This window comes from Dermacentor andersoni, chromosome 6, assembly GCF_023375885.2.
Source record: "Dermacentor andersoni chromosome 6, qqDerAnde1_hic_scaffold, whole genome shotgun sequence".
NCBI classification, from domain to species: domain Eukaryota; kingdom Metazoa; phylum Arthropoda; class Arachnida; order Ixodida; family Ixodidae; genus Dermacentor; species Dermacentor andersoni.
The window spans coordinates 13,610,671-13,625,567 of NC_092819.1; the positions used below are offsets into that span (position 1 = coordinate 13,610,671).

General features: G+C 46.6%; 1 long non-coding RNA gene across 1 annotated transcript; it reads right to left on the reverse strand.

The window, feature by feature from the left end:
* Nucleotides 1-519: 519 nt before the first annotated feature.
* LOC129382194 (uncharacterized) lies at nt 520-1,468 on the reverse strand. The gene is made up of 2 exons (XR_008610277.2): nt 1,174-1,468; nt 520-657 (listed from the first exon to the last, which is right to left on the reverse strand). It is a non-coding gene; the product is annotated as an uncharacterized lncRNA (long non-coding RNA).
* Between the last annotated feature and the right edge of the window lie 13,429 nt (nt 1,469-14,897).

The following is a 14,897-nucleotide window of genomic DNA, read 5'->3' on the forward strand; positions in this document are numbered from 1 at the left end:
AAATCCTATCCCACACAACGTGGGGTAGCGACAGACAGTGTTTATTGAATATTTACAAGAGCCTAGTTCGATCACGGTTAGATTATGGTGCCGTAGTATATCACTCTGCCGCACCGAGCGCACTTAAGATGTTAGACCCCGTTCACCATCTGGGTATCCGTCTGGCCACTGGCGCATTTAGGACAAGCCCTGTTGAAAGCCTATATGTAGAGTCAGATGAGTGGCCACTCCATCTTTAGAGAACAAACATCAGCTTAACGTATTTTCTCAAGGTTCGCTCTAATAAGGAACATCCGTGTTTCACAATCGCTAACGACTTGACGTGTGAAACACTTTTTCATAACAGACCCTCTATGAGACTTCCTTTTTCACTGCGTGCAAGAGAACTTAGCACGGAAATGGATGTCCCAGTTCTCGAACAACGCCTAATGCCTCCAGCTAAGCTAGTACCGCCCTGGGAGTGGCAGCTGATAGAGTGTGACACATCCTTTGTAGAGGTCACTAAACATGCGCCAGAGACACATATCAAAATGCATTTCTTGGAGCTCCAGTACAAGTACTCGTGCACAGAGTTTTACACAGACGCTTCTAAGTCGCATGCCGGGGTGTCCTACGCAGCCATTGGTCCGTCCTTCTCGGAATCCGGTGTACTGCACCCTGAAACAAGTATATTTACGGCTGAGGCCCATGCACTATTGTCGGCTGTGAAACATATCAGAAAATCAAATATTCAAAAACCATTTTATTTACAGACTCCCTAAGCGTCGTGAAAGCCTTGAAGTCACACTGTAAACACAGAAACCCCGTAATTACTGAGCTCTATTCTATTCTCTGTAGAGCGTATATGTCTAACCAGCATGTCATTATATGCTGGGTGCCTGGACATAGGGGCATCGAGGGTAACGTTCTAGCAGACCAGATGGCCACATCAATTTCCTTGCATACAGTTAATCCTGCTGCTTCGGTCCCTGTCACAGACCTCAAGCCTTTTTTAAGAAGGAAACTGCGAAATCACTGGCAACGTATGTGGGACGCAGAAGTAAATAACAAACTGCACGTGATAAAACCACAGTTAGGTTCTTGGCCCCCCGTAACAAAATCACGGCGAACAAATGTCCTATTCTGTCGCCTTAGAATAGGACACACATTTGGCACGCATAACTTTCTACTCACTGAAAATGATCCTCCAACTTGCGGTAGATGCGGGGAGAGGCTGACCGTCCTCCACGTCCTCCTGGAGTGTCGGGCAGCCGAATCTGAAAGAAGGAAACATTTTTCCCTAGCATACCGGCAGCACATCCCCCTACATCCCGTAATGTTACTCGGCCCAGAACCGCTATTTGATACCAACGCAGTCCTAAATTTCCTGAAAGATGTTGTCCTGCATGTTATTAGCCCCACATGTTCATAGCGGGTCCTCTCTTCAGAGGATACCGCTGTGATAGCTCTTTCGTATAGCACGTGCCTCTAGGCCCTTGTGTTTTAAGGGCTCCGGCGAGGCAACAGTGCTCCAGCTATTTTTACCATCTCGTATATTTTCAATTCTATGTCATTCTTTTATGATGGATTTTAATGTTCATAGTATTCGTCATTAGTCATCGCCATAATTTTATATCACGTAGATTTTACGCACTTTACAGCAACTAATTTTAGGCCACTTTACAGCCAAGTCACATCTCCATAATACATCGTCAACATCACCACTTGTCATGGCGCTCTTTGGCCACACCTGGCCCTTGCACCATTAAACACCACATATCATCATGTGCCTAATGGTAATTTCTGCGGACACCGTGGGCCACGACACTGCTGCTATGCATCCGTACTCACGCAGAACACTTGTACCGGTGCTGCTGCTGCTTATCCTGGACAATCTACCGAGTCGACCCCGCTGTCTGGATGGGCCCATGATGAACGTTTGGATGAACAATACCAGAGCCTTCATAACGGAACCGTTTGCGAGGTGCTGCGCGCCTTTGGGTTGCCTGCATCACATTGCATCGCCAACGCTGGAGGCCACTGTCGTGTTCGTCGGGCAACAAGGGGCCACGTCACTTATCTGGCCGCTTGAAAAAGGAGTGATTCCTGCGGACACCGTGGGCCACGACACTGCTGCTATGCATCCGTACTCACGCAGAACACTTGTACAGGTGCTGCTGCTGCTTATCCTGGACAATCTACCGAGTCGACCCCGCTGTCTGGATGGGCCCATGATGAACGTTTGGATGAACAATACCAGAGCCTTCATAACGGAACCGTTTGCGAGTTGCTGCACGCCTTTGGGTTGCCTGCATCACATTGCATCGCCAACGCTGGAGGCAACTGACGTGTTCGTCGGGCAACAAGGGGCCACGCCACTTATCTGGCCGCTTGAAAAAGGAGTGATTCCTGCGGACACCGTGGGCCACGACACTGCTGCTATGCATCCGTACTCACGCAGAACACTTGTACAGGTTAGTTATTTGGAAACTAAGTGTTACCGGGACAATAATGTTCATGTCTTCGCGGTGTCATGGCCACCTGTTGTAATTGATTACGTGAAGTATGTGCGCGCGGCTGTGTTGTACTTTTGGCGCCTTTTGGTTCTCGCGGGTGACGTGGAGGTAAACCCTATGCCCTATGACTAATGCGCAAGAAGATAAGCTTGATGCCATGGCAGCAACAGTTCAGCGTCTTGAAGCGAACAACATAAGCTTTTCTGAGTCTATAAATGAGGTCCTGCAAATCCACGTCACCCTCGAGAACGACCTGAAACTGTTAACTAAGAGGGTTAGGGAATTTGAATCCAAACTTGAAACTCTACCTTCTAATCAGCCCGTTTCAAATGAAAATACTGACATCTCTAAAATTCAGGACAAGGTGGACGACCTGGAATATCGCACAAGGCGGTCAAACGTGTTGTTTTTTGGCATTAATGACAGCGATGCAGTGGAGCCTTGGGAAAATTCAGAGCGGCATGTGAGGGAATTTCGCTCTCAAAAGCTTGGCATTGCTGTTACCTCCACTGCCAGAGCTCACCGCTTAGGACGTTTTTCGACAGACAAGAAGCGACCCATCACTGCAAATTTTATAATGAAAAAGAAGTCGAATCTGTCCTTAGTCTTGGCTACAAACTAAAGAACACCAATTTAAGCATATCACGCGATTACTCTGAGACAGTTCGTCTGAAACGCCATGGACTGTGGCAGTTTTCTAAAACGATAAAGAAGGAGGGGGACCGCATTCGTCTGTCGTTCAATAAACTTCGCGTGAACAATGATGTTTATTTCTGAGATACCACTGGCAATCGGGCTATGCATGTGTCCGAGTCTTCTACCGAATGACACTATCAAAGTCATCATGATGCTTCCGATCGTGCACCACCATCATTGTCGGGACCGAAGCGTTTAGATAAGATGTTTCCTATATACTAACATCAGAAGCGTTACGGCGAAAAGTGTTACCTTCTCCTCCCTTATCGACTCCACTGGAGCCTCGATATTAGCACTGACTGAAACGTGGCTTAACGATTATATTGCCGACGATAACATCCTTTCATGCAAATCGGGTTTCAATTTTTTTCGATGTGACAGAAAGGACAGGAGAGGAGGTAGCGTCCTTATTGCGGTGAAGCAAGAACTGATTACCATACCAGTTGTTGTTTCCTCTTTTCTGGAATGTATATTCATCTCGATAAAGTGCATTACTACAAATATTATTGCCGGTGTGTTGTACCGTCCACCCGACCTGTACGATGGGTTTGCTGACGAATTTTGTCGCCTACTGACTAATGTGTGTACGCGTTTTCCAAATTCTGTCCAAATTATCTTTGGTGATTTTAATTTCTCCTGTATCAATTGGGACACTCTATCCGTCTCAGCAAGTGATAGGGATGCGCACGCTTTTCTGCAGTCTTGTCTAGATTTTCACCTAACTCAGCTTCTGTACCCACGCGATCTGCAGGTACCACTGCCTACATTCTCGATCTGAGTCTAACCAATAATTCCGATGCTTTTCCTAAAATATTTCACCTTAGCGGTCTTTCAGACCATGACATCACTACCGGGTGCATCAATCACCGTATGCTTGACAGGAAAACTACCTCAAAGCTGATCAGGTGTTATAACAGGGCTAATTTTGACCAGATGAATCTCGAATTAACCACTTTTTCTGGGCGGTTCTTAGCTGAATGTACTTTCCGTTCCATTGAACAGAACTGGACGCTGTTCAAAGCAACCCTACTTAACCTCCACCCCCCCCCCCCCCCCCATTACAAGATTCATACCGGTTATCTAAATTAGGTGCAGTAAAAGAGCGCCTTGGTTCAATGAGCGGCTGCAAAGAGCCAATAAAAAGAAAAAGCGTTTGTATAGGCAGGCAGTTGCTAACAACCTATTAACTACGTTGGAAACCTACAGGAAAAGCGACAAGGATTACCAAAAAATGCTGAAAGCCACCCGGCGCCAGTTTTACAGTGACGTCTAACGCAATATGCTATCTAATAATCCCCAAAGATTCTGGAGCGTAATTAACCCACATTCACGTCCCGATAAAATCAACTAATTCTAATGGTGATTAGCTGGATGGTGCCCATTCTGCTCAACTCTTTAACAACGCTTTTTTGTCCATTTTCACTCACGAAGTCATTACCTCTTCTCTAGCATTCAGTTCACTTCATGATTATTCCATACCCTCTATAGTCAAAAGTGATGATGGTATTCTTTCGTTATTAAATAACCTTAAAGATACTACAAGCACGGACCCGCTTGGCTTTAGCTACAAAATACTTAGAAATATATCTCAGAGTAGTTTTCAAGTCCTATCTGCGCTTTTTTTCTGTCTTTATCATCTGGCTGCATCCCTCATGACTGGCGAGTAGCTAAAGTAATGCCAATTTTCAAATCTGGCAGCCCCTCTGATCCCCTAAACTATAGACCCATTTCATTGACTTGCACCTTCTCAAAGCACCTTGAACATGTCATACACACCCATATAATTAATTATCTTGAAGATCACAACATCATATTTAAATATCAGCATGGTTTTCGCAAGAGATTTTCTTGCGACACTCAGCTTGCTGGATTTACTAACGACTTATTTACTTTAGTAGACACCGGGATTCAAGTCGACGCTTTGTTTCTCAATTTTTCTAAGGCATTTGATCGGGTTCCCCACCATAGACTACTGCTCAAGTTATCGCATCTCAATGTTCACCCTCAGGTTTTAGCATGGATTAAAGACTTCCTCTCATCTCGCGTTCAGTTCACCGCTGTTAATGGTTCTAACTCTTCAATGGCTGAAGTCACATCCGGTGTACCCCAGGGGAGCATGCTTGGTCCCCTGCTCTTTCTAATATTTATTAATGATTTACCCAATTGAGTATCTTCCCAAATTAGACTGTTCGCTGACGACTGTGCGGTTTACCGAGCCATTAAATGTGAAACTGACCATCAATCTTTACAAACTGACCTCGATACAATTAACACTTGGTGTTCATCGTGGCTAATGATCCTAAACCACCCTACGACAAAGCTGGTCTCCTTTACAAGAAACTCTTCCCCCCTCCCAACCGCATACACTATTAATCACGTAACAGTTGAGACAGCTTCTACTTACAAATATTTAGGAGTTCACCTTCAGTCCGACTTAACCTGGAACTAGCATATTGATCTGATTCTAGCAGCTGGTAACCGTTCTCATGGCCTCTTAAAACGTAACCTTCGACACGCTCCGGCGCCTGTGCGTAAATTGCTTATATCACACTAATCCGACCTAAAATCGAGTACGCTTCAGCCATATGGGACCCGGATCAAACCTACCTCATAGATAACATCGAATCCCTGCAGAACCGTGCTGCTCGTTTCACTAGCGTCACAGTGTTAAAGGCTCGTGCTGGTCTTGATAACTTTTCCCGTCGTCGCAAACTTGCTCGCTTAATACTTTTTCACAAAATTTACCATCATCCGTTGCTTCTTGACGATTTCTTTCAATCAACATCAGCGGTCTTTCCACGCCGTGACCATCCTTTCAAGATCAAACGCATCATTTGTCGCACTTCATCTTTTGCGAAATCATTCATAACCAAAACAATTATTGAGTGGAACCAGCTGCCTGCTTGAATCGCAACTGAAATGAATTCGTCTAAATTTCATGAACTTCTAAAAAATGAATGCGATGCGTAGCTTTTCTTTTAGTTTTGTTCCGTTACCGCAATGTGTTTGATCTTTAATATTTTTTTGTGTGTGTTCTGTTTATTATGTTGCGTTTTCCATTATGTCTCATCGAGTGCTGCTGTTCTGCTATTTTATTCTTGTTGCCTATTCCTTTAATACGCGTCTCTAGATGTTTATAGAATTTTTGTCACTCCCCTATGTAATACCCTCGTTGTGAGGGCCTTTAGGGGTTTCTTGAAATAAAAAATAAAGCAAGGCTGTCCTACACCCCCCCTCCTCCCCGATCGCCTTCCCTGCCCCTCCCTTCGCAGTTTTCTGTGGTGGGCCAATCGCGGAGACAATATAATAGAAACAGTGTAATCCATACAGTATACTGGTAAACTGCACCAAGGGCCCTATAAGGTAAAACTATTCAAATATGTTTTTATTCCAAACTGCTGACGTCAAATTTGCGTAACCGCCGACGCAAGCACCGGGGGTGACCCGCGGGGTTGTCTAAACAGAGCAATCAAACGCTCTCCTCGTTTATAGCAGGCCACTTTTGTTTGCTTTAAAGAAGAAGAACATTATCTATAGTGAGCGGCTTGTCTTATGTAATTGGCTGATAATAGGCGAGGAGCACGCTCAAGTGGAGAGGGATCCGATGGGGCCCAGCCAGCGCACTGAAAAATCGATAACCGGATGAAGAGGGTGGTGACTGCGTTTGCGATTGGTCCGTTTTCCCTTGCTCAGCTTGCGGTGGCTCGTTGAAAATCGCGGCGGCATGCAATTCAAGTTTAATAATGCCGCTAAAAAGGATCCTCAGCAAAGAAAAGTTGGCTGAGCGAGGTTGTAAACGTGCCGAAAGTGCTCGAAAACTTTACACGTCCACGCAAAAAGTTTTATTGTACACAAATAAACCTATGCTCTCCGCCAGCTGCGAGCAGCCAGTGCCTGAGCGATCGGCGGCAGCCATTTTTTATTCCTTTCGGAACGGGGCAGCCTGCCGCTATTCAGAGAAAATTTCAGTTTTGTTCGGCATATTAATGCATCTTTACATGTACACGTCACTTTGACGCGGTGAATTTTTGCGGTTTTGTGACGTCGCGTGACAGGCAGGTGAAGAGGGTGCAGCCTGAAAACTTTTGACCAATAGCCGAGGGCTAATGGCGAAAAGGGGTCGAATCACTCAACTCATCATGCATAATCATGCATAATCAAAGTGTACACTTCATATCACATGAGCTATCGCGGTTTGCTTGACGTCGCGTGACAGGCAAAGTGGGGGTGGCCCAAAAAAGTCATTATCACGGAAGGCTGATTGCAGAATTGGAATAGAAAAGTTTGGAATAGCTTTACGTTATAGCACCTCAATATCGCAAACGCTGTAATCAAAACTACACCGATGCCAGAGACTTAGTAACATAAAGGTTGGTCGATCCCAAAGATCGACCAACCTTTATGTTACTAAGTCTCTGGCATCGGTGTAGTTTTGATTACAGCGTTTTTACTGGTACAAGTTGTTAACAAGCTCTTCATATAAAGATCAGCTACGGGCTGTCCAGAGGGTCCACGATGACGCCATAAGGCTCGGCCTGGCGGTGCCGACGTGGACGCGGCCCGCCTCGGTCTGAAAAGACCGGGCTTCAGGACACTAATAAAGTTTTGTGAATGAATGAATGAATGAATCCCAAAGATGAAGTAGCCAAAGCTGGACCCATACCGGCTACAGTGTCATAGTAAACTGGAACCAGCCCGGATGTAGAGTAATCAAACAGGGACGACTTCGGAGTCTGTGCAGTGAAAGGTTTTCCTGAAGTTAGCCCTTACAGATACCTCGGCGTTTACATCTCCGAGTACCTTTCATATTGAACAAACGACCGATACTGCTAATGGTCCCCTTGTTTACACAAAGCACAACCTGTCCGCCGCCCTTACTATCCTAAAGCTCTCTTTATATAGAACATTTGCTTGTTCGGAACCCCGATATGCATTCTCTATCTGGGACCCACGTGAAGATGCCACAGGACCGAGTGGGTGCTCCCCCTAAGAAAAGCAGCCACAAGTCGGTACTCGTCCCTGTGCAAGGCCGTCTCCAGAACTTATGTGCACAGTACATTCAGGAAATAAAAAAAATGATTTTTCTGCGTGCTGCTGGACATACAATCCGGTTTTAACTTTATTCTATGAAAGGACAAAAGTGTTCACGCAACTTTCCGTGAATATCCCATCCGCCCACCCTTCTGACGATAACCGTTCGTTATTTTATTCAGATATATTTCTTTTGCTTGAGAAGGCCATCCGCGGCTTATCGGATCTTTTTCGGTGACTTGTACTTTGCTTTTCCATCATCGGCAATTCACCTCTCGCTAATTTTATGACTGCCGAGCTATTTGTTGTAGGGCACAAATTTGTCCAATAAAGATTTGCGAACTCATTATTCGCTCCCAGGCTGCTACCCGACTTTCCTCTTCGGCAGGTACACAGAATAAAAAAGTACTCAAATCTTTCCTCATGCAGCCTTCTCACAACAAGGAAGACCCTGATGGCCTGGACCACGGGAATCTGGGTATCTGCATGACTCAGGTACCTGTAGCACTCGGGAAGGTCTAATACCTGAGGCCGCCAAAAAGCTATAGTGATGAATACTCGAACTGCTAGAATACGCGGTAGCTGCGGTCACGCGCACCAGACTTCTGAGTCTACTGCCCAAGGCATCGGCCCCGTAATGAAAGCCAATAACGATCCTCGATTCCTATTTAATTTTTTACTCATCCGCCCTTCCTGAACCCATTGCCTGAAGCTTTTTAAGAGTAAAAGAAAAAATTCAGTGTCATTCCACTTTATGAAAGTTGATGACCAGCGAAGCTGTTTTGCGCACGACACATAGATGACTCAGAATATTTAACAAATGTACTAACGTATTTATTGCCCTAATCTGTGGTCATCGTGGCAATATAGGTACGCATACAGATTCGCGTATCACCTCTGTTACTAAATTTGCTGGTCACGTAAGACAATGAATAGCTCATACCCCCTAAGCAATGGCTCATACGTCCGTAAACGCGGCCTCCCCATGACGGCGACAGAAGCGAAATTCTACGCTCGAATGATGAGCGGCTGCTGCTGCTGCTGCTGCTGCTGCTGCTGATGATGATGATGATCCTCTGTCATGACACGCACCCACTAAGGGGGACAGGCAATGAAGCCAGCTCTGGAAGACGACAACGCTTGAACCATTGCTGATTAAGATAGTTGCACAACGGAGCCAGCTGTGGAAGAAGACGACTACGAGGACGAACGCGCAAGCAGTGGCACTAGCGCGTTTCCGCGGTTGGCGCCGAGAATTTTTAAAGGTCCTTTTTCAAAAAGTTGTGCAAAACATTTTTTTTAAAAAACATCTGTCCTTACTCTTGTGCCTGGGACCTCTTTAGTCCCACGTAGGTCAAGTGTAGTTCAAGGGCGCGTTACACGTTCCCAAGCCCACAGGGGTATTCGCCATTGAGCTTGGACCCTTTCTGCACTATCACCAGGATCGGTCCACATGACAGTTTGTTTTGTGAACATCTGGGACACATCTTTTTCCAGATCCTAGCCATAGACAGCTTCGCTGTAAAAGAAAAAATGAACAATGCTCCCCTGGACCAAACCACGATATACGCAACAGAATTCGTCAGAGACACCGAAATGATTAATACTTGGTAAAGTTGGGCTATAGTTAACCTATAGCCTCACCTGCCACAACACCGCAGCCAACTTGCAGACCGGCCGATGGCGCTGCGATTTGGTGCCAGTGACTGAAACGGTGATTTGGTCCACGAGAACCATTTGAACAGTAGCGTGAACTTACCTTCAATAGCGAAAGGGTCTACGCTTTCTCACGGTGCGAACTGTGGCATTGCAAGCCTTTACTAAACTGAATCACTCAACTTGTGCACTTGGCACTTTGTGCGAAGTATATGGAGAGGGCGTGACGCTACGTGAAAAAGTGACGTTGTGTTCGGTTGTTCTTCGGAGGCGAAAATTGTATATCAGGTTTACAGATAGAAAAGTAAACGTCTGGACTATAGCTGGCTCGCCGACAAGTACTCTGCGCCAGCCACTTCCTCCACAGCGTTTTACTGCATGCAAGATACTTTTGGCTGCCATCCTCGGCAGTTTCCCGCGTGATCACAAACCGACACGTTCGTGCACACTGAAACGAGAATCATCACGTAGGAAGAGACATTGAGTGAAAGATAAACAAGATTTGCTGTTGGGTTTTTTGGTTAAAAAGGTACGGATAGGAAAAGACACAGACAAGAGTCAATAGAAGGCTGAGCACCGCAAGTGACTGTGGTGTTCAGTCTTGTCCGTGTCTTTCGTGCGCTCTTTTAATTTTATTGGCATAGAAATTATATGGACAATCCAAGCGCATTTCTGCCGTCGCCGTGATGTTCTGCATACAGTCCAAACATGATAACATCGTCGCCTCGCGCCGTTCGCTGTAATGTGCGAGTGAAAGCTTGCGAGGGTCAGCCGACGATCGCAGCTCAATCTCGTGTGCGCGATGGAGGAAGGCAGAGTGAAAGCGCGTCGTCTTCTGTCGCGCGCAAAGCACGGGTGGGTGAGGCGAGAGAGGGGGGAGAAAGCGTTCTACTCCAACGGCTGCTGCTTACGGCGCAGCCGCCGTAACTTGCAAGCGTCCTGCGACGTGGACAAAGTGCCTGCCCACGCGGACCTCATCTTCAAAGCGATCGGCGATGTGGACAAAGTACGCAGAGTGCCGGTAGCTTCGTGTGCGCTACGCTTTAGACGTCTAGTTCGCGTTGCAACGAGAGACAGCACGAAGCTCGATTCGCTCGCTGCTGCTGCCACGCCTACCCACTCCAGCGTTTTGACAGCGAGTTTGCGTGGCCATCCAGCGAGATGTGTTCGTGTTTACCTGTGCGCGCGTGACACCGTGCTTGTTAATTTAGTTAGTAAGCAAATATCTGCAAGTTCATATGGCCGATAAAACTAATACGCTTACTTCGTATATCTGTCCACTAATTTGCTATCGCAATCGATGCTTCCTTTGCCTTTCGAGTGAAACTGCAACTTTTTTTTACTTTGTAAAAGATAAACGCTCATATTTTATTAAAGAAAACTTGGTACTTGTACCTTACCTGCGCACACGGGATATTTTTCTATTGTGGCCTTCTCTCATAGATGACGCTGCCATATTATTATTAATATTATTATTATTATTATTATTATTATTATTATTGTTATTGTTATTATTATTACTATTATTATTGGTAGTAGTAGTAGTAGTAGTAGTAGTAGCAGTAGTAGTAGTAGTCAGCGTGCTGATGAACAACACGTTTCTGGAGAAACATGAGGCCGGAAAACATGGGCCACAAGGTCGATATGCTGTCACATTTGAAGAGAATTAGATAGCAGAAGCTGCTGCACACAATTTAGCTGAAGTTACGGCCATAGCAAAAGCAAGAAACGTGCTAAGACGGAAACGAATAATGCGATGAAACCTCGCAGTATTCTAGCCGTTGCGGTTGCTGCTAAAAGAAAGGACGTATCCTGCACTGTAGCCAGCAGAGTCTCCTGCAGGAGCCCGCCATCGCGCGTGTTGGCTACTTGGTGCAATGCCCCCAAGCCCGCAAGAAATCGTCGGGTAAGCGACCTCAGCGGCTCCAGCGCGCGTTACGCAGACCCGGGTCGAATCGCTTCTCCTTCGCTGTCGGCTGACTCCCCGTTCGATCCGGTTTCCCGGTTGCAACACGCATCGAGAGCTTCGCCGCGCAAGAACCACCCCGCCATTGTTGCGAGCCGCACTCTTCGGCACGCGAGGTTCGTGAGGAAAGAGCCGTGCGTGGCTTCATCACGCTTTGTTAGACCATTGTCTCGAGCGCTTTATACCAATGTTAGCAGTGGCCCCTACGGCGCTCCAATCGTTTGTAGCAACAACCGAACACGACGGGTAATGACCGGCAGCCCTGTTTGTTCTGCACCATTTGACTGTAGTAAGGCAAATCACGAATGTTTGAGACTGCCGTCTATTCACCGAGTAAGAAAAGCTTTCACAAGTACAAACAAGTGCCAGTCAATCGCGATAGCCGGAATTAGCGCAGGCGGCAGGGGTAGCCAAAAAGATTTTTGTTAATTTGGCCCTTATATTTGCAGTTGCTCCCTCATGATGGGAACAGTGGAAACTGTTTTGCAAAGCCTAGGTGATACTATTTCAATGCTATTCCTTATGGTATAAAGTTTGTAAACAGGGATAAGGTGCCTCAGAAAGGCTGGCCAACGTTTCGATAGGAGGACCTATCTTCGTCAAGGGCGGCCTCTTCATCCTCAGCATGTTAGTTTTAAAGGGTTAGTGAAGTAACGCCATGTGCGGTTGTTGTCGGTGGCGGTTGGTTATAAAGGGTTCATTATCTCTGAACTCTCCCTTTATAATCAACCGCCACCGACAACAACCGCACGTGAAGTCACTGCACTAACCCTTTAAAACTAACATGCCGAGGATGACGAGGCCGCCTTTGACGAAGAAAGGTCCTCCTATCGAAACATTGGCCAGCCTTGCTGAGGCACCTTATCCCTGTTTACAAACTTTATACCACAGTGTGCTATTCCATCTGTCAGCCACTTTCCTGATTTTGGACTTCAATGCTATTCCTTAGTCAGCCATCCGCGCGACACTCCAACCACGTCAAGGGTGGACACGGGGCAAATAATCGCAATTTTCGATGTAAAACGTGTTTCCAGATTATGGCAGTTTCAGCTTCTTTTACACCTGGAAATGTGGAAAGAATTTTATCATCATCAGCGCAGTGCTCTAAATAGCGTTCTTTACTAAATTTTTTTAGAGTGGAGCTGTTATACGCTAGGCTCTGGCGGTTTGTGTGCGTAAGCAAAAAAGATGGCTGCCATTCCGGAGCTAAAAGATCTAAAGCACACTGCAAAAGCGTATCGCCGGGTGGGCCCCAGTTTCATTTAATCGCGAGAAGTGTCAAAACGTATTGCGATAAAAAATATCGTAATGAAGAAAGTCAAACTGGGATAGACTGTTCGTTATGGATTGCGGTTTGACGACACAGGCTTTATAGGCAAACCACCTAACGTTATCTCAGTTCTCTGTTACCCGTGTAAGTGGTAGGCCGCGTGCGAGGAGGACTGCGGAAGAACAGCGCGCCTGCGAAGAACGGCGTTAACAGAAGGGGGAATGTGCGCGGCAACGGAGGGCGGCACGTAATACGGACGAAGATGGTGCCGCGAACGCCAAGTATATGCACCTTTGGTTAGATCGTCCCTGCCGACTCCACCTCCATCGTAAGCGTAAGTGATTTCAACATGGACCTGTCTCGGCCAGACAGAGTGTGTTTCGTGGCGCTTCTCTTGGAAAAGTCCGGCGTTCAGTGTAGCGCAAACAACAGTATGCCCACGACGCGTCATCGGTCGTGCCTAGAACAAAGATTGGGCAAGAACCTTCCCAGTGTCGTCACAGAGCCACTGGCCGTATATCACAGCGATCATAAAGCGATAGCCACCTTAAGGACCAAATAGTAATAATAATAAAAATTGGCTGAGGTTTCACTTTGGTAAACTTAGTTATCACGAGCGAAATTCTGTTTGGCTTGGTTTTGCAAAGACTACACACACACTGTTTCACTAAAGTTAGGCCACAGTCTTTCACACAAGTTACACACTATGCCGAACGGTTTGTCCGTGTAGTCGCGCTGAAACCTGTCCGTCGTCGTCGAGCTTGCCGCCGGTCGAAGGGTGTGGTTCGTCACATATTTGCTGTGGGTGCCGTTGCTTGTACCCACGGCTTCGTCTCTTTGTCATTGTTGTTGATCGACGGCGGCCGTTGCAGTAGCTTCGATATTGGCACGCTTCCGCGCTTGGCAAGCTTCTCTATAGCGTGCTAATATGTCCTCCTTTTTCTCCGGTTTTCAGCAGGCAACTTTGCCTCTGCTTGAGATTTCGCACCCTGCCGTCTAGCTATATCTATTGGATGACTGGATTCAACCAGACGCTTGCGCTGAATCGCACATATAAACGGCCCAGCCAGCGCGCCATCCATGGCGAGACTGAGCGACCAAGCGCCGGCAGCAGCCTTATCACACCTGCCTTACTTGCGCTCCGGCGGATCAAGGTCATTGCGATGCAATTAATGACCTTGAGAGACATGGTGTAGTAGAGCTTTCGCCCTAAAAAGGAAGCAAAGGAGGGTAAAAAATTTTTAAAATGGCATTGATTATGAAATTTAATGAAACAGCAACAAGGAACGAAAAACGAAATAGTGGTATGCGTCTTTTATTTTCAATCAACACATTTATTATCAACAAGGTTATTACCATATATACAGCTCCGCTGGTCATGCAGCTCCACAGAGTGGAATGACTCCGAATTTTCTTTTACAGCGAAGCTGTTAAGGGCTACGTTTCCCCACTGTCGTGTCCGCGTATAGAAAAAGATCCCGAAGATAATGCAAAGCCAGGCCGACCCGCGGTGGAAGTGAAGCAGGCGTGAAACACTCCCCATGCGTAGACCGATCCCGAAGATAGTGCGATGGCGGAATGACCCGCAGTGGAGGTGCAGTTCGCCATCAAGGGGCCCACATTACACAGCTTCTCTGGTCATCCTTTTTCACAGAGTAGCAGGACACTGAGTTTTCTTTTTCTTTTTTTCACAAGCAGGTGGCTCCGCGCAAACGAGAATGGCGCGATTTGCTGCAGCTTCGCCGTGCTCGCGATGTCGCCGGGGTTCACTCGGACGCAGCTG